The 20,447-nt window shown below is 39.0% G+C and overlaps 1 protein-coding gene and 2 long non-coding RNA genes across 3 annotated transcripts in view; 1 reads left to right on the forward strand and 2 right to left on the reverse strand.

Annotated features, from left to right (window-relative positions):
- LOC126926692 (uncharacterized) overlaps positions 1-20,447 on the reverse strand; it is a 222,543-nt gene that overhangs the window by 91,510 nt on the left and 110,586 nt on the right. The gene's annotated exons all lie outside the window — the stretch shown is intronic.
- The window catches only part of LOC126926623 (homeotic protein Sex combs reduced), a 46,469-nt gene that overhangs the window by 4,026 nt on the left and 21,996 nt on the right, over positions 1-20,447 (forward strand). The window lies entirely within an intron of this gene.
- Positions 6,029-12,674, reverse strand: LOC126926722 (uncharacterized). The gene is made up of 3 exons (XR_007714814.1): positions 9,698-12,674; positions 9,229-9,391; positions 6,029-9,175 (listed from the first exon to the last, which is right to left on the reverse strand). It is a non-coding gene; the product is annotated as an uncharacterized LOC126926722 (long non-coding RNA).

The raw sequence follows: 20,447 nt of genomic DNA on the forward strand, positions 1-20,447 counted from the left end.
GTCTTAGTCGGCTGTGTGATTACTTCGCGGCGGTCGCCACCTTAAATCGTCGTTAAATCACGCATAAAATATATTAGCCGTGCGATTATAAATTTCGATACTCGTCGCTGATAGCGATCCTCGTTCGTATATCATGCGCCGTGATGTCCCGATGTTGCAACTATTTCAAATATTCTTTATCGTCTCTGTGAAATTTTTTGATCATCTTTTAGTAGGTAAATCGAGATAGAAGCTGGCTGCTTTTTTCGATATTAAATGCGTATCGCTTTATGAGCGGCTAATGGGTTGGCACGCGGCGAAAAAAATTTATCGGACGGCAATTTGGAGCAATTTGCGTCGGGGCTAAGTGTAGTTTGTAGATGTTTCCCGTTATCGCGGAATGGCCGACGTGTAAAGACGAACGACGCGCAAGAATAGCAGAAAATAATCGATAGGATAGCCTCGCTTCTTCGAAACTTGCTGCAAATTACGTGACTATTGTGTCGGGAGTAAAAGAAGAATAAATAAAAGCCAAGGAAAGGTGTCGAGCGAATCAAAATTCCGAAAAATGATAGACGCCGATAATGTGATATTAGCTTGGATTCTGATAAGAATGGCAATGAATGAGAAATGTGTTAAATCTGGCTACAGCATGTTCTTCTAAACGATGAATAAAAAATTGCTGAGCTTGGTAAGAATTTTGCACTTGTGAAAAATCTGACGCAGGTTTTTCAAAGCTTATTAAGAATTTCGAGTGTTTGGAGAAGTTCTTTATTTTGATAACCGGAATTTGTAGCAGGAATCATAAATAGAAGAAAGCATAGTTAAATGGTTTCAGGGATCAATTTCTGAAGAAAAGAAATACGAAACCGTAACGCAAGCACTTGAAACTTCTCTTCGACCACCTTTCCTATCATAGAATTTCGATACGAGTATCTAAAATTGAGACCTTGTTATTTGAGAGGATTTCGATGCTATATTTTCTTTCAAAGACAGCGAACTCTTTCTACCAAAGTCTACCAAAATTAATGATGCCAGAAATGGTGAAAGAGCGCGGCAGCCCAACGTTCCTGATTCATAACCTTCACTCGTCCCTTTCAAACAAACAAAAACAAATATGGAGAAATGCAAAAGTAAAAAACGAAATCATCTAAATGGAAGAAAGCCCGTGGCCAGTTCCCACTACTGCCCGCTGGCTGTCCTCTCGCAGAAGGTATCTTCGCACCGTGAACCTGGAGATCTGTGTGAAACCGCGATTACGTAAACGGTGTCCCGACAAGTGACTGCCGCTACCGTGGTGGTAGTCCCTGGTGAAATCAGCTCGTTGATTCTCCCGTGGATAAGCGACGTGGACTATAAAAATACGGAAACGAGAGGAGACAAATAGAGTGCGTCGGTTTCGCGTCGTGAGGACGCCAAGGGGGTTAGAGCTGGTAGAGAAGGAAAGAGTGGGAAGGACAAGGAGGGGGCTAGTCCGAGGCCAGGACAAGAGTAATTCAGCGGAGTCCAAGAGACTGGATCCACCTGCCCCCGTGGTTCAAAGGAGATAAGACAGCGAGCGCTGGTCGCGTTCACATTAGTCGCCCCGCGTGATTTACTGCGTGGCCAGTATGATTCAGTCAGCGGGGAATTTGACGAAGAATTAATGGTATTATGATATCGTGTGTAACTCTATGTATGTGCGCCCGGGCCATAAATCAGGCTGCATTGTGAGGCGCGGGGGGCCCTTTCCTTCGTCGTCTTGCTCTCTTTCTCGATGGCCCTCTCTGTCTCTCGGTCGCCTCGCCGTGTCTTTCTTTCACCGTTTCCATGGTCCGTTCTCTTGCGCGTTCCCTCTCTGTTAGTCTTTCCCTGTGCGCGTCCGGCCTCTCACGAACGAAGGCCGAAGCCCATTCGACGGGCCTCCCAAACGGGATACGAAATCCAAAGCTCCTTTCCTGCGCCTCTCTCGACTTCCTCTCCCTCGCGCTCACGCCTCCTTCGCGCTTTCATTCTCTCCCCTACGTTGCCTGTGCGTTTCTGGTTTCCAGTGCTGCGCTGGGGGGCTAGGATTACCGACACGGATTTTCCCAACTGCGGCTAGATCTTTTGGAGGCTGCAGGAATTTTCAGCGGCGAACGTCGCGAGTTTCCTCCTCCGACAAGCTTCTCTTTGTATTTACCTGACGATTTTACCCGCTTGAAATTTTCATTTAGTAGAAACACTTTGACAGAAACGTGAAGAACTGTTGCAACTGTGCGATATCGCCATGTACTTGAATTCAATCGAATTGATATACGAGGCTATATTTAGAACCGTCTAACTTGTATTGATAGAGAAGCTTTATTATACTGAAGGAGCTGGTGTTTGAAGTTCCATTGACGGTACAACAGTCCTCTGAAGTTCGTCTCGCTATCGAATGCGACGCACGGCGAACGGTACCGTTCTGTGGGCATTCGAATTTTTGGGGACGAAAGGACATCTGTTGAGCGAGCCTAACTTTACGTTAATTGCACTGACATTGTCGTAATAACAGCTCCGTTCACAGAATTGTGAATAAACGGGTGAAGCACAGGATGATCGTAAATCACGAAAAGTCACACGAACCTCCTGCCGTCAAAGGGTGAATTGTGCCCGAGATAATTACGCTAGGTGAGTTCTAACCTGACCGTCTCTTCTGTAAACGATCTTTCAAAGCAAAGAACCCGTTGTACGTTCTCTTCTTCGCTTCTTTACTCTGTCAGAGATTCTGCATTTAGAGTAGTTTGATTCAAATTTGCCAGATCTACGAACGGCTAACGGCGATGTTTAGGAAACAATGATGTTGTTGTTGTACGCATTTCAAAATCATAGATTCAGTATGTTTGCTTATGCGCAGATTAAAAAATATAGAAAGCGAGTGCGGTGCAAGAATATACAAAATATTCAAAGTACTTGTGACTGTTTTTTAGAAGATGGAAGAAATCTTCGCTTCTTTAATCAGTTCAGAAAAATACTAATTTGTATGAACGTTCACGGTATCATGATAATAAATAATAAAAATAGTTTAAAAATTGAAAGAAAAATAGTCTAGTAATAAAAAGAAAGAACTGGTTGTTTTTTAGAAAATGGAAGAAATCTTTGCTTCTTTAATCAGTTCAGAAAAATACTAATTTGTATGAACACTCACGGATAATAAATAATAAAAATAGTTCAAAAATTGAAAGAAAAATAGTCTAGTGATAAAAAGAAAAAACTGGCTGTTTTTTAGAAGATGGAAGAAATCTTTGCTTCTTTAATCAGTTCAGAAAAATACTAATTTGTATGAACACTCACGGATAATAAATAATAAAAATAGTTCAAAAATTGAAAGAAAAATAGTCTAGTGATAAAAAGAAAAAACTGGCTGTTTTTTAGAAGATGGAAGAAATCTTTGCTTCTTTAATCAGTTCAGAAAAATACTAATTTGTATGAACGTTCACGGTATCATGATAATAAATAATAAAAATAGCTTAAAAATTGAAAGAAAAATAGTCTAGTGATAAAAAGAAAGAACAGACTGTTTCTTAGAAGATGGAAGAAATCTTCGCTTCTTTAATCAGTTTAGAAAAATACTAATTTGTATGAACACTCACGGATAATAAATAATAAAAATAGTTCAAAAATTGAAAGAAAAATAGTCTAGTGATAAAAAGAAAGAACTGGTTGTTTTTTAGAAGATGGAAGAAATCTTCGCTTCTTTAATGGAGTTCAGAAAAATACTAATTTGTATGAACGTTCACGGTCTCGCGATAATAAATAATAAAAATAGTTCAAAAATTGAAAGAAAAATAGTCTAGTGATAAAAAGAAAGAACTGACTATTTCTTAGAAGGTGGAAGAAGTCGCCTAAAAGTTTCTTTCGTTTTATGAGGAAATAATGGGTGCACAACATTTTTTGTTTTATATTATTTTATCGAATTACGTATGATCAATTTTTTTCCGTCAAAACAAAGATCACAACGTTCGACAGATTAGGTTTCACGTTTGTATATAGATGCATCGTTGTGTAAGACGTGTCTGTAAAAGAAAGGCACGTTTCGGACAATCTAATACTAATACTGAAGGAAAAATATTCTAGCAATAAAAAGAAAGTAAGAATATCTTTCTTTCTTCATGCTTTGTTATTACATATTCTCTTCTCATTGAACAAAAACGCGTGTCAGAAGATGTTATACGTAGTATTATCCTCGTTGCACAAATCAGACGTATATTCGTAAGGGTTGTTTCACAGAACCAGTTCCTGCATTAACATTTACGTTATTCCTTTGTGCATGCTACTTCACATGCTTTTGAATCATCGTGGAAACCTACCGTCGCTTTACCACAAAATTCACTTCATCAAATAATCCGGATAATTGTCGATACAGTTAACGAGCATTTCTTTACGCGTAAAATTCAAGGGAAGATGTGGCTAATTTTTCTGATCGAAAACACATGGAATTACGCTGATTCGAAGCCGTGGCAGCGACACGATGACGTCAATCCTCGTCACGGCGTAGTGTTTGTTTCGAAAGAGGTCGAAAGAACGCGTAAGAATAGACATCTCGCATGTCCGCATCCAGGAGGAAATAATTGATTCGTCAAGGGTCGTATTCAAGAACGCATCTTAGCTGGAGCGTCGCGACGCTTTGAAACACGCGCTGATATGTAAACGTTGAACCGTATGATCTGAAGAAATAAACGTGCCAGGGATCAGATGTTTCCGCGATCGGATTTTCCGCGCTCGAGAGAAGAAGCCACGATTATCTTCGAAGATGGGGAACATCGATTATTTTAGATCGAGGAATTTCAATGTGGCGTCATTTTCCCTACTAATAGATACACAATGTATATTTGAGCGCGTCGAATTTGATGTAAGAAAGTTATTAGCCGAGAGAGAAACCGTTTTTACTGGTTAAGATCGTGGAAGGTTGCTGTTCAAATTTACTTTCTGTAGCGAAATTTCCAAAATTGCCGGTTTCAGACCGAGTATTGAGCTGCCATACTTGGTTATTTTATTTTTCATCATAATAAAATTCAGAATTAACGATAGGCCTTCATAAGGCCAGTAAGTAAATATTCTTGCAAGGGCAGGTAATTTACTCGATGGAACATTTTTCCTGGAAGCCGGGGGCAGAAGATGGCATCATTTGATATTGTATTTTTTATTATTGGGCTGTGCAAAAAGTTGGCAAATTAAAAGTTGGGAGATGCTGAACGTAATTAGTATTCCGAGAAAATGATGCACGCAATTAAAGTCCTACTTCCCGGTATCCTTGGCTTATTCCACGCATAATTATCTTATACAAGAACGGTATAATTCTCAATATCCTTTCCATTATAAGCGATCGGAATTTATTCGAAATTATGTATCTTGATTGTAGTTTAAAGAGTTACATGTTTCGCGATACAAACGGCGAATTATTCTTCAAAATAAGGAAGAATCATTACGGATATTCGAAAGGCTTAAGCGTTATTAGCGTATAATACAACTATGTATAGAAACCCGCGCGATTATTCTCATAGAATGGAACGCCAAGACAATGCCAATTAACCTAACCAATTTCTCACACTTGCATCGATGTTCCCCTCCAACGAGCTGAAAAATCAATCAGAGCCGAGACACGAAAATCACAATTAACACGAAATCTCGTTGCAATCCAGTCGGAAATCTTCATTGTGGGCTGGAGGACGGTGAAAAATTGACGAGAAGAGCGAAGTAGCGGCCGCGTTAATGTCCACGAAGCACGCAGCGTTAAGAGACTTGCGATAACGATCGCGAAACGCGGCCTACCGGTGCACGACGATCTCTTGCGTCGACGAAACGAATCAGTGGTAAACGATGGTGGGCCCATCTTCGAACTCGCCGTCTATTTAGAAACGGTCGATTGGCCGTTAAACGGCACGATAATCGGCTTCGCGCGACCCGCTATCGTCCATCGAACGATCGCGTAATTATTTTTGCCTGGAGGTTAACGATTCCACAAGAAGCTGGCAGAAGCAAGCGGAAGGTGGGTTCGCGTAATTACAAGCCGATCGTTCTCTCATAAATAAACACAGAGAAACGTCCTCTCCGGATGTTTCTTCTGGTCTATCCGACGGTAATCGTTCGGTCGTGAGTGGGTTTGTTTGGACGTTTCGGATTATTTGATTGGAGAACGATGTCCGTGTGATGGAGAAGACATAAACCAGGTCTTTCATTCGGTGTAGAAGTGGTAGAATACGTTTGTAATTGTAAGAGTAATTGGGAAGTTGTAACAGGCGCTGAAAGCCTCATAGATTAAAGTTTCGCGTGGAAAACTTTCATGTAAACTTCGCTTCTCATGATTATAGAAATAAGATGCCTGGGTAACTGGACACTCTTGTTTTTCCAATAAATAGTTTTTGCTTCTATGTTATGAATAATAGATAAAGTGGAAAATATCGATTAGTTAATCGGAATACTAGCTACGAGTAGAAATCACTCAAATATTTCGAATCTTTCCCAAGAACAAAGTAACGATTCTTCGCATTTATTGCAATTTCTCTTGATGTTTGGGAAAACGAATTTTCTTTTCGTACATACGGTTCGTGATTTGAATAACAGGGAAGTCTCGCAATAAAGTTATCGATGATCACTTTCCCGAAGAATTTTTCATAAATAAACCATACGGTTTGACGTTCGGATGTCAAATAAATTACGCACATCGATTAATATTGATTAGAAACGCCACGATCGATATTTCCTTTGAATAGATTTTATTCCCTAGATTTTAGACATTTTTAACAAATCAGTTGATGTTCGAGGAGGACGTTTCTACAAAGAATGGCGCGCCCGCTTTCATCAAAGGCCAGTCGAATCTTTTTCGACTTTGTCTGCTTCTTTCTCCATAATTAATCACCAATAAAATGGAATGTTTTCACGAGAGAACGCAGCATTCGTATCAAAGTCTATCGCCATTTGCCATGTTAATCCTGTTGAAGTAATTACTCCTTCTGAAGTAAAAAAAGTTGAAAAAGGAGAGGTCCATATTATCGTGCCCTTGAATGTGAATATTGTTTTGAGTTATGAGGTCTGGAAACAAAACAGCTATAGGTGGATTGTTGTTACAGTCTGGTGTCACCTTCAGCTAGAGTTACACGCCAAAGTTAATGTTCTTTGCTGTAAATGTATCAACGTGCTTCTTATCGCCCTCAATGTAATATGACACTGCTACAGCGAAGATCTGCGTCAACATACACTGTGCCTGTGCTTACTTCGCTATATATTTCTATTGCGTTAGCAACTAATTGATTGCGGATTTGTCAATACCAGCTAATGACAAAGTCCGCAACCACTTAGTTGCCAAGCCGATATTACAAATTCATCCGCGCGTTCCTGTATCAGATAACCTCAACACATCCGATCTTATAAATAAATAGCTTGATAATAAGGACAATTAAAGGCAAACGGATGAGCACGTAACACTCGTCTGGCATTCTATGGCTGCCATGTAATTTTTCATAAAAGATTCATGTAACCGTTCTGAGTATCATTGAATGCCACGCAAAATCCTTTCCAATGGAGGTTTTTGTGTGGAAACAAACGATTGTACGTGACTTCAGCGTCGATCTGGCGTTCCATATCTTTTCATTCTCCATTTATTTGCCATCTAGCAATCGTCTACCTTCGCAGCCCGTAATCACGAGTCAATCATTTCACCATAAATGAGGACTATGAACAGAAAGTGCTACGCGCTAAGGTTTATTGTACTTCATAGGAGCCTATCGGTAGCAGTTAAAATGGCTGGTGGCAAGAACAACCAGCGATTGCTTTCCCCCTTTAACAAGTCCGGCTCGATCGTCTTAACGTGTTGGTTCTGGTGATCATCGGTTGCGTTTTGAGTGGCTAGAACTCGTTACCGGCTGTGGAAAGGGTGGCGCGATTCGAGCGAAGGATAACAAGCGGATAATACGAGAAGCTATTACGAGTTAGCTCTTTGGGGTCATATTTGTTTGGTCGATTGCAATAAATAGCCGAAGCATTTGCGATTGATCGGCGTTCGGCCTGGTCGTGTTTGGGTCAAGGTAGGCAGCAACGCAGGAATAGGTTAAACGTTCTATTCTCTAGTCGACTTTTAATTTATTATTTCACTTAACTATCGCAAGAATAGAAATCTACTAAAGGGTTTACAACAACAAGCAGGCAGTTTCAATACTTCAAACGTATTTATTGCCAGAACAAATACGTAGGTTTTCACGTTGAAAAAGGCAAAAGTTTATTAGTATGAATTTCTAGCACTTTTTGATTTTCAATTAATGCTTGCTGATTTACTGAAATTACTTGAAAACGCAGTTACCTCCTTGTTATAGTAGCCTATTCGGTTTCTATTATTTAGCTAGTGAAAGGTAGAAGATAATGGTGTGACTGGTTAAAAGGGTAGGTAGGTCCATTTCAGTTTGTCATTTAGCTGATGGTTAAGTATGAGAATAATGGAAGAATTTTTCTCAAGATCCTTAGCAAAATGAATCTACCTGCTTTTATTATGGTAATCTTCGACGCACTGTTTAATCTCGAATTAAAGCTCGCCAACGAGTTGGTCGAACGATCGTCTTTTTCCACCTGATTTCTAATAGGAAATTAACAAGCCCGTAGAGATCGAAGGATGGTCGAGGCAGACGGTATCGGCCACGCATGATGATGAGAACGCGCAGACGTATGTGCGCATTCACGATTATACCATGCCTAACAGGCGAAACTAACACGGGAACGCTAGACTAGAACTGGTTTTCCCAGTCGCGTCGCATATTTCATCTTAGTAACAACAAAAACTTTTTTTCATTAGTATGCATTAATCAATCAGCATGCATAAGCAATACCCTGTCAAATATACAGCTAGTTCCGCGTTAACGTTACACACGCACTCGGACATTCACGCGGCAGCCATCATATTCTTCCTTGCGAGATTCAACTTTGCAGATGACCGGTTAACAATACTTAATTTACACCCTCGGGATTGCTACTTCATGGAGTTTTTATGCGAACCGAGACGTAGCGGATGTTTAATGGCCGTATCCGGTCGAATCCTGGACGAGACGAGTCGAATGATTCCCGAATGAAGACATTCGATGTATTTTCTCCCAATCGATTTTCTAAAATGTCGTTCTATCAGGTGTTTCCAATTTGAATGTCCAACTCTAATTTGAATAATTTAAATTACCCCAACACCTTTCGCTTATCTTGTTTTCTTTCATAAAACCTGCGGAGAATTGTGGATCTTAATGGGCGAAATAAATGTATGAGGATACTTACATTACACTTGGGATCGATATGAAAATAGTTTCAGATTTGTTTAATATCTGATTTACGAGATATTCGTGGATACACATCTGCGCTCTCTTTGTCTCGCCATCTTCTTTACCGTGCTACCAATAGTCGCAATCTTCTGTTTTACGAGACGCTGTGCACGTACATACTGCAACACACTCGTATTCATATATATGCGTCACTACTACGTGACTAATCTAGTGTAGCACACGAAATTACACAGATCTCAATAGTAAGTTTAAAATTTGAGATTTTTCGTATAAACAAAGACGAACAAAATTTCTAACACGATAAAACGAAATATTGGATTGGCAACTAATGATAGAATCCGCAATAAACACAGCGACACAAGGAATTAACTTTGCTCTAACTTTTCAGATATTTCTTGTCAAGATTCATAACTATTGAGAATTGTGGATTTTAATCGCCGTAATAAATGTATGAGAACACTTACATTACACTTAAAATTGATATCAAAATAGTTTCAGATTTGTTTAATATGTGATTTACAAGATATTCGTCTCTCTTTGTCTCGCCATCTTTTTCATCACCGTGCGTACGCAACAGTTGCATTCTTCTGTTTTACCATACGCTGCGCACGCATATACTTCACACACTCGTACTCATATATGTGTATCACTACTACTAAATTACACATATCCGAATAAAAACATAACTCGCCACTAAATACAATCTCAGACCTTAAGAACCTAAATGGAGAAGTTGGAGAAGTTTCTCTCGTTTTACGAGGAAATAATAGACGCACAACGTTTTTTGTTTTATATTACTTTGTCGAATTACGTACGACTCATTTCGTTCTGTTGAGATAAACGCCGCGACGTTTCACGAACTTGGTTTCGCGTTCCTAGAAGCTGCATTGTAAAAAACATGTTTGCGAAAGAAAAACACTCTCCGGGCAATCTAATACCTCGACACAATTTATATTTAAAATCTAGCGATTTAGAAAGATACAAACAGCGATTATGAAACGACCAAACTACAAGGATGAACAGCAGCCATTTGAAAAAATTCAAAGCCATAATCGTATAATGGTTGAAGCACGCGTTCACCTCGGTAGAAGGTGGATGCTGGCAGGTTGTCCAATTTAGATTGGACGCGGGGAAAGACTCGAAGCGCGGTACAAATCACTTATTAGGACATAAATTTTCAATGCAAGCAGCTAGCGCAAACGGGATGAGCCGATGGGGTAATGGATGTGTGCCGGGAGCGAAGTGGGCCGCCTGTTGCTGCGTGGCCCGCTCACCACGGGGATCCTTGATCCTTATGCTCCTGCAGTCGCTCTCTTTCGGCCCCGGCAAACCCCTCCCCGAAGGAGGATTCCCGCTCCTGAAAATTTACGAGCTGCCGCTGAATGGCTCTAGCTGGCCTGCCGCCACGTTACACGCGTTCCGTGGTTTTCCCGCGACAAAAGTCGCTGGAAAACCGACGCCTAAACCTCCTGATGTCTTTTTCTACCGATTGCTTTCAAACATCTTCATACGGCCCATTGAGTACAAGTTTCTATACACAGACTTACAAACATATTCCAACACTTGCACACATATTTTATAAATACATTATGCATGTTATACATTTTGAAATTTCATTAGAACTGTTGTGAGATTTGGTTATTGTGATTACGTTGAAACGAGTTTGAGACTGTATAGAGGAATTACAATATGTATTTTTGCAAATGTAGCTATACCGCGTAACAATTAGCAAAGTATTTGAACAGTCAATTATTCATTATATTTATTAATTGTATAGGTGGTATTGGCTAATTAGACGTTTAAGGCCATTATTCATGTTGTACACTATTTCTCTTTCTAAATGTATGTTTGCAAGATTAATTTCTTACCAGCATCGTCATGCCAATTGCACGTTATTACGATGCTAATGAAATTTCAGAATATTTTATACATAAAATTTCCTGACCTGTATTTGACCAATTGCAATCTAATGTCAGGAATTGATCGTTTTATTATTCAACTATTTTACACTTTCGAAAACCACAGGAAAAATTGGTTAACACTAGGTCGGACGTTGTTAACTGCTCGATTTAGTTTGGGATTATTATAAATTTAACTCGAAGTCAATTAGAAAGCTGCAGTGTCTGAATCAGATACCATCCTTGTTCTCTCTGGCCGACAAATTGTCTACGTATTACTAGCTATTTAAACGAGACCGATAAAAAGGTCGGCAGGAATTCGAGGCTCGTATGAAACGGGGCATTCGTCGATCCAGGCCAAACGAGTGATTGTAAAAAAACAGTGTTTCACTCCGCAGGAAATTTATGGCCTGCTCTTGAATGGCGTCTGTTCGTGCGTCTTGGGCTTTGATACGACACGAGCACTGCAACAACCGGGCACAATGATCCTTGCGGATGCACCCAGTCTGTATCAACCCGGGTATCGAGAACAATTTAGCGTGTCCTCAAGGCGTAACATCGTCGTACAATTCTACCTGGTAAACACCACGACTGCCTGGATTATTTATGTGAATTAGAGAATAAGTCTTTACCTCTGGTCTTTTAATCGATCGTGACTCCCCTTCTTCAGGTTTTTCGAGTTTGCATTTGTAAGAGAGCTGGTACTAAAGTGTCCCTAATTTTGTGACAGATGTTAGCGAATTTTTAAATAATTATATGAAGTGGTATGTTGGTGAGGGTGCCCACAAGAAATGCTCTTGATGTTCAACAGAAAAGTTTATTAAACTACTAACAATCAACAGTCAACAATTTACGATCAACAATTAACGATTAACTATCAACGACAAATAACACTAACTAGTGTCGAACGACGGCAGCGCAGTGGTTAGCGCCTTAGGTTACGAACGTTCGGGACCCGGGTTCAAATCCCGGCGACCGTGTCCGATTTTTCTTCCACGATACAAAATTAAGAAGAAAAAGCAGCAGTACCCCAGCAGTGTAACAACAACAACTACTATCAACTACTATTGCACCTCACAACAATTAACGATTAACTATCAAGAGTCAATAATATCACGTATCTGTAATAGCGTTTGCTTCGCTACGACGCTAACCTTTCGCACTTCGCAGCTCGGGGCAGAATGAATGTTTGGTTCGAAAGCAAACGGATTCTTTTCTTTGTTGCCCCTCCATATCTCCACTACGCGCGCGTTTATTAGATGTCCGCGACGGTTGGCGCGTACGCAATCTTCCGAATATTCGGCGAAGGAACCGTAGAGATATCGATGGAACATTAAACACGTCGACCTTACGCTGCGTGACGCAAAGCCGTTGGAAAGTTGCGTGGTCGAGTGCTGCCACGTATAGAACAGTATGTATACTTTAAAATGCTATTTAGAATATTTTTCCACATTTTAAAATTAGTAAGTTCACGTTTCGAAATTTGTATACTCTAAGGGTTTTATTTCAGAGGGAAAACAACACTAAAGTATACTGTGAACACTGAAATACCACTCTATGCATTTAAATATGCTTCTTCGGTATTATAACAGCATTTTTAAGAATCTTAGTCATTTGCTTATTTTCTTAAGCGCGTTTGTGCAAAGATATTAAACGCTCGATAAAAATTCGCCAAAAATCTGAACCGCGCCGATTGTTTATGCCAAACGATTAGTCGAAGTTAAAACAATCTGAGAATTATTCTGGAAGATTGGGCGTCGCGACGCCTGATTTACGGCCGATCAACTGTAATAGACGTCTGCTCGCTGGCCGCGCGCTCCTTTGCAAATAAATCACACGAGATCAACGGTTCTGCGCATTTACATCATCGTTTTAAAACGTATGCTCGAACACGTTCTTCGATGCGATTGAACTCTCGAACAATTTGCGCGACTTCGTGGTTTCCTTCGCGCGGCACGTGTTCTCGTTGCTTGATCAATCTCCGAAACTCGTAAAATTAACATCGCTCTTATTACCATTGCTCCTTATTATTGATCGATGGGCCAAGTTTCTAGAGGAAATCTCGAGCGAAATTGCCATAGCTAAAATCGTGGATTATTTGTCAAGGGATGTTGAATGCCATTTGAACAGTGAGAAATATATTTCCTTGTCATTGTTGATCGATTATCGAAAAGGAATTACTGCTTTTACATGTTTACCAATATTACGTTTTTGTCTTTGATTAAGGGGATGTCCTGAATTTTCCTGATTTTAACACAGCGTCTTTTTGTGATTTTTTTTTAGAAGGTAAAGACAGAAATGAAGCTACTGAACTTTGAGCTATGGTTTTATATATATTTAAGGAATACAAAAAAATTTTTTTTAAAGTAAAAAAAAAAAATCCATCTCGTAATTTTTGACCGAAACGAAAAACCAAAGAAGGATTAAATTATTATATATTTTTCCTCTCGATGAACCAAAAAAGAGGCAGAAAATAGTGTGAAATTAAAAATGTTGGCGGGTTTAAGGAAAAAATGTGTTTTATAAGAAGAAAAAATAAACTTTAAGGTGTTACAACAATTATGTAAATAAACTTTTTGACGAACTTTTTTTGTTCATCGAGAAGAATCTTCTTTTGGTTTCCTGTTTTTACGAGCTGCGTATTTTCCGCCGATTGAAAACTGCAGCCTTAGAAATGTGTTATAATTTTTTGTCTTACTTTAAAAAAATTTTTTTGCATCCGTTAAATATTAATAAAACCATAGCTCAAAATTCAACAACGTCATTTCTTTCTTTCCCTTCTAAAAAAAAAATCATAAAATGGCGCTGTTTTAGAACATTCTAATTCAGCACACCGCCTTAAAGTAGGATACTACACGATAATTTAACTATAATAATCGCATCCGTCAATTTATTTCCAACATCCAAATCGAAATAATCTCAGTGCCAGACGGGTGTATATTTTTGCTTTTTTTATATCGAATATTTTTTTTTCGTTTTTGCAATTGGTTTACAGTGAAAGATATCGGAGAATCGGTTGAAGCATCGATCACAAAATGTAGGAAGATGCGTCTACTGTGATGAGAAATGTTTACGTAAATGACACGTCGCAGAAAAGTTCAAGGCACACGAGAACACATGCATGAGACGTATTTCTATGAACGTTACGTGTGTAACATCTGGTAGATAAATGTTTATTCGATGTAACGGTGTTATTTTATAACTAATACAATCGCTAATTACCATTGATATAACTACGGCAAAAAGATATTGCAATTTAAACGAGTTCTTATGCAGAGATATTTCAGAGTCGTCGAGAAAAATGGTAATAATTGGACGAAGCTGCAAATCATTTAAATATTATAATCACCCGACGTTTTTATCATTGTAAATTGTGAAAATTATGTTGGAAAACTAGCAGCTTCTCTAGATGATCACATATGCAGATCTAAAGCGTTCGACACTATTTAACGAAGTTCCGTAACATTTTATTTTACTTGGCTGGAGGAAATTCGACGATCGTCAGCAAACACCTCAGTCTATTTATTTCAAGAAACATAAACAACGATTAAAAGTGATTAGAAAAAGATGATGAGTTAATCGTGGAAATTGACATGGAAAATGGAAAGTTAGCTTTGTTTCAGGCCAACCGTCCGATGACCTTTGCTACTGAGATTGACGACACAGTGTAGTAAAAAACTTGGCTATTGAAACCAGCGGAATAATTTTCAAAGGCGATGAATTCTTCCCTCCGTTAAAACCCGAAACGCAAGAAAGGAAAACGTGTGTTTGCTCGGAAATCAGCTCCGCGAATGCTGCAAGAAAATTAGTCGAAGACACCTGTAACACCTGTAGTAACTGTAATGCAACTTTCTGTCGGTTGAAAAAAAAAAAACGTGATAAGAAACGCGTATTAAGAAAGAGAGAAAAAGAGAAAATTAAAGCTACCGAGGCCACTAGGGGAACAGAGTATGGCACCTACTTTGATGGGTAATAAAAAAGAATGCACAAGTCAGCTGCTCGCTTGCTGAAGAAAGATTGGTCACGGTGACATTCACGGTTAGCGAGGAGTAGGTCGTGCGTATGAAGACGTCCATGAACACCGAATTCTGCATGCCAAATAACAAACACGTCGAGTCTACTTTTACATTTCCAGCCATTCCGTTAGTCGTTTCAACGGTTTCCTGCAATCGCCAGCAGTCTTTCTTTTGACATTTTAATTGCAAAACTGCCAAACATCGCACAATTTTCTTTCGAGATCTTCTCGCTCTATCCTCGAAGAACGGAGAAGCAGGATGCTTTTAGATATTTAACCCCTCCCCGTACTCTGACTCGCGACCAGATATTTGAGCCAAACGTAAACATAACAAGCCGAGCTCGCGGGCTGTTTTTTTCCCCGTTATCTGTTTAGCGCGCGTCGATGTCCAACGTTTGGGCTCGAGTTTCGTCGAACTAAATGGCACGGGAGGGGGTTAATGACCACACGTTGGAAGACTGAGAGAATAGTCGTTGGAGAGGCAATCGCTTTGAAAATGGCTCGAGAACGCTAATCACCGAACGGTGAAACGGTAACGCGCGCAAATCGTGTCCATTAACGGGTCTAGTAAGATGCAGAGTTGGTCCGACTCGATTCGTTAGCACCTACGTTCTATGACACGGCACATTACGTCCCGTGTAACAATTTAGCCAACACATACATTTTCCATCCGTAAATCGCCACAGGCTGATCGATTTAATGAGAAAGAAATGTTGCAGGGGAAAAAGGCTTTGCATAATTCGACGCTTACGGGGCTTGCGTGAGCCATTCAATTTATTTATTCATACGCTCAACCATGCGCCATTCGCCAGCTTAATTATCCCTTCGGATATTTCAATCCGCACGCGGAATCACGCTCAGCTTACATCGTTGCCCCTTTTACACCCCTGGCAACTATTTTCGGCTCGTACGTACCGTGAATAGTCCGATCGACCGGCTCCAAGGGAACAGAGATTACCGTGGACACGGTAAAAGCCATTTTCCAAGGGAATGTTGGTAAATACGTTGATATGTGCTTTCTTCCTTGCTGATTCTTATTTATATTTATTTGGCCAAAGAAAGATTTATGATTATCGCGGAGATAGGGTGGTCAGACAGATTGGGCTAGGATTTCATATGATCCTTAATGGTTTTCTGAAAGTTGAGCGCTTTTGGTCAGTAAGAACTGTACATGTCCACTATTTGACACATTTGACCGCTATGATGTTGCATTGTTGTATACTGGAACTTGGTACACATACTTGTTTTATGTGAATTATTATTTTCTATAATTTTATGATTTTTAGTTCACATGCCACATTTGTGTTGGTATCGACAGATAACTTGAAAATAATTGCGGAATATGAACTAGTCAGAAGTCCAATTCCATGAACTGAGAAGCAGAGAAACGTGGTTATGTTAAGAAAATGATTTTCTCTTTGCTTCAGAGTCTGCTATTGGCTTGCCAACTAAGTGATTACGGATCTTGTCATTAGGTGGTAATGATAAAATCCGCAATCACTTAGTTGCCAACCTAATATTATAAACTTTCTAATTTATATTATTTGATAGTTAAACTATTTAAAATGACCTTTGGTGTTGAGAATACTATTAATTGAAGCTACCAGAATATCACAAAGCTTATCTTCTGCAATGAGATTCCACTATATTAAACGGTGGAAACCAACGTATGTCAACTTCTCGCAATAAATGAACTTATGGCAGACACATACCTTCTGAAAATGAAAGCTCAGTCCTATACTTCTGTAACAAGTACTTACCTATGATACATAGAAAAGTAATTTTCTATGAATTCAAATTATTCTAAAATTTACAATTAATGTATCTCAGTAATAAGATGTTTATTGAACAGTAATATGTTAATTATCCGAGTGCGTTAAACATCTTTAGCTAATTTTAACTTAATTTTAAAGTGTATAAATACTTCTGCAAAGGTCCTATAAACTGTCAATCAATTTGCCTTGTGAAAGTGTGACATATTAGTTTCAACGTTTAAAGGGAAAATATTTTATTTTCTAAAATAGATACGATGACATAATAAAGACATTCTTATTAAAGGAAATCGTTGATTACACATCCTGAACGAGCTGAGATTCGTTCAAAAGGGCCTAGTTGTTGGCGCGAGACAAAGTGCACCGTATGATGTCAGATAACTTGTGTTCACCAATTATCACGTGGTGTAGCGTCAATTAACAAGCGCTTGCAGAGGCGCTTTCGCATCCCATGGATCAAAGTGGAAGGCGGAATTAAGTAGGAAACAGCTTTATTCCATGGCTGATGGCTCGGTGTAAAATATGTTCTGTAAAGTGCGGCGTAGAGGCGGCCCCCGCGCACAGCCGGTGACCCGAGACCATAAATAAATGCTTGCGTGAGGTTTACATACTACTGTGAATTCTTTGGAGGGTCCTTTCCATTTGGATAAGATTTTCAAACATCGCCCTCGGGAAAGCGTCAGCTACTTCACTAAAAACCAGCTTGGAGATTTTTCTTCCTCTTTTTTGTTTTTGTTTTCTGAAAGCGACGTGTCGCTACAAATTGTTCGCTTATTAAAAGGTCGAAGACAAATGTTTTAAGAATTCTTATTATACATATCTGCATTATTTTTATTATTCAATCAACTTTTATTATTATATATTATATATAATTTTATTATTCATTATTTTTATTATTATATATTATATGTATGTTTGAATATAATATTTAATTGAATATAAAATTGAATATGAATATTGTATATATGTTTAAATATAAAAGACATTTAAATTTTAAAAAATATTTAACGCAGATAATTAACATACTATTGCTCAATGCAATAAACATCTTAGTATTGAGTTACATCAACTGTAAATTTTGGAATACAATTTCTTCACTTATTAAAAGGTCGAAGATAAATGTTTTAAGAATTCTTATTACATATATGTACATTACCTTTATTATTCAAGAATATTATGCATACTATATATATGTTTGAATATAATATTTAATTTAATACAGAATTGATTTTAATAATTTTAATTGAATATAAAATTGAATATGAATGTTTAAATATAAAAGACATTTTTTAATCAGTTGAAATTAGCTGAAGATATTTAACGCACTCAGATAATCAACATATTACTGTTCAATGCAATAAATATCTTAATACTATGTCACATCAACTGTAAATTTTGGAATAATTTGAATTCATGGAAAATTACTTTTCTGTGTATGCTCTATCAATTCTCCAAGTAGAAAAGGAATTCCATAAAATTTTAATGGAAACTTTTTAATTTATATTATTTGATAGTTAAACTATTTAAAATGGCCTTCACTGTTGAAAATACTATTAATTGAAGCTAGCAGAGTATCAGCAAGCTTACCTTCGGCAACGAGATTTCGCTATATGAAACGAAGGAAATCGGAATTGAACGGGGAACGGCTTCATTCGATAGGCGATACTCGAGAAGAGCATTATGGTTGTGTAGAGGCGGTTCCACGTACACCCTAGCGATCCGGCACCATAAATAAATGCTCGCGCGAGGCTTATGTACTACACAAGTCGGCCTCAGAGGCTCGAGCACCACCCGACTAGGGTAACCAGGAGGAACGCCATGGCCGATCAAAACCGACAGCCTCCTAAGAGGAACAAGCTGACCTAAAACATCGGTACTGCATGATTCATAGAGGACAGGAGCGGTAACTCCAGGGCCTCGGAAGAAAGATGCGTTTCCGATGATATCTACTTCTAACGCGTGCGCTTTGCATGGAAAATAAGAAGCAGATGGCACTTACAACTTCTTACGAATTCTGCAGAAATATTCCTTGAAAGATTATTTTCCTGATAACACCTTAGTGCTTGTAATTGCTCGAGAACATAACCTATCTATTACTCTTTGCTATTGAGTTTGTACGTTGTATGAATAGGCTGAAGAACATAACTGTTTAGGTTAATGACTAGATCAGAAAAATCGTTGAATATTCGATAATCCACAAATGTGAGGTTAGGTTTCATTTCTGTAACGTATCAGCCGTTGCAACGACACGTACGAAATTACGTTTTAAAACCCACCATACAAAACGTACATATTAATCGATGACTAATTAAAAATACATAAATTTCATGTAAAACAATCTTATTTTAATTTTCACGGCGTATGTAATTCAGTCGATCCATTTATCTGTCATTCAGCCATTTTAATTCAACATTGGAAGAATTACCTACTAATACCAGGATAGTTCATTTCAGGTTACTCTAAAGTTAGCCTGTGAGTGGGTTTGAAACAAACGCGAGTCCACTGGTATTCTGGAATTGAAATTGAAGCCTGAAATTGAAATAAGACGCGTTTCGCTTTGGCCGCGAGGCAAGATGCGTCCGGTGGCCGAAAATATGAGCAAACATCCTAAAATTGTAGGATAGGAAGTGTAGAAACTGCCAACAATGTAGCATGAAGGAGGAAGAGAGGGTAGCGAGAACACGGGGAGGTATACAACGCGATAATCCAGCGAGACCGTGGCAAATTGCGCGTGAAATATTCGCAGCGCGCCAAGAGAGACACAGGCCTCGATCGGATTACGCGTGTCCCGAACGAAAAACTGCTACGAAAATGATATCGTTCGCATTCTCGCGTCTGGAAATAAATCGATCCACGGATACACACGCGTCCCTCTCTTTGCGTTCGTTTGTGTGTTTTTGTTCGACCTTAGGCGAGAGCCTCTAGCATCGCGGCGGCCTGCGCGCTACTCGCAGACACGTAAAGAGTCGCAGCTGACTGTATTGTTCCCGTTGAAGGTAAGTCATTAATTTTCCCGCGGCAGCAACGCTGTCTCAGTTGTTTGTGTGTGCCGTTCCCTATATGTATGTGTGTGAATGCGCGCGCGTGCCTTCGTACAGTGTGTCACGGACCAATGTTCCAAGGATCATTGCCAATTAATTTTTAAAAATCTGCTTGGCATCGTGTACCATTGCCTACGATCTATAGCCGCGGTTACTTGATTGGTTACACTGTTAGATGGCGATGTCGATGCTCGATGAGAATCTTAATGACGTTTCTAGACGAATAATGGACGTATGTTTTATTGCAAGTCTAGATGGCACCGTTACTGGGAACGTAGAGTTCTTCAGATTAAATTAACTAGATTTTTATTATAACGAAGGAAAGTATGAAGAATTTACAAGATGCGGTAAACGTTCGTAAACCTCATCAGATCGGTCGTGTCATCGACTTGCTGCGTCTTTCGCCCCACTCTGCAACGTTTCAGACTCGATCTGATCTTAAGTTTGACAAACCTTCATATGCATTGTATGGTTTCTTGTTGCAAATA

This window comes from Bombus affinis, chromosome 18, assembly GCF_024516045.1.
Source record: "Bombus affinis isolate iyBomAffi1 chromosome 18, iyBomAffi1.2, whole genome shotgun sequence".
Taxonomy (NCBI): domain Eukaryota; kingdom Metazoa; phylum Arthropoda; class Insecta; order Hymenoptera; family Apidae; genus Bombus; species Bombus affinis.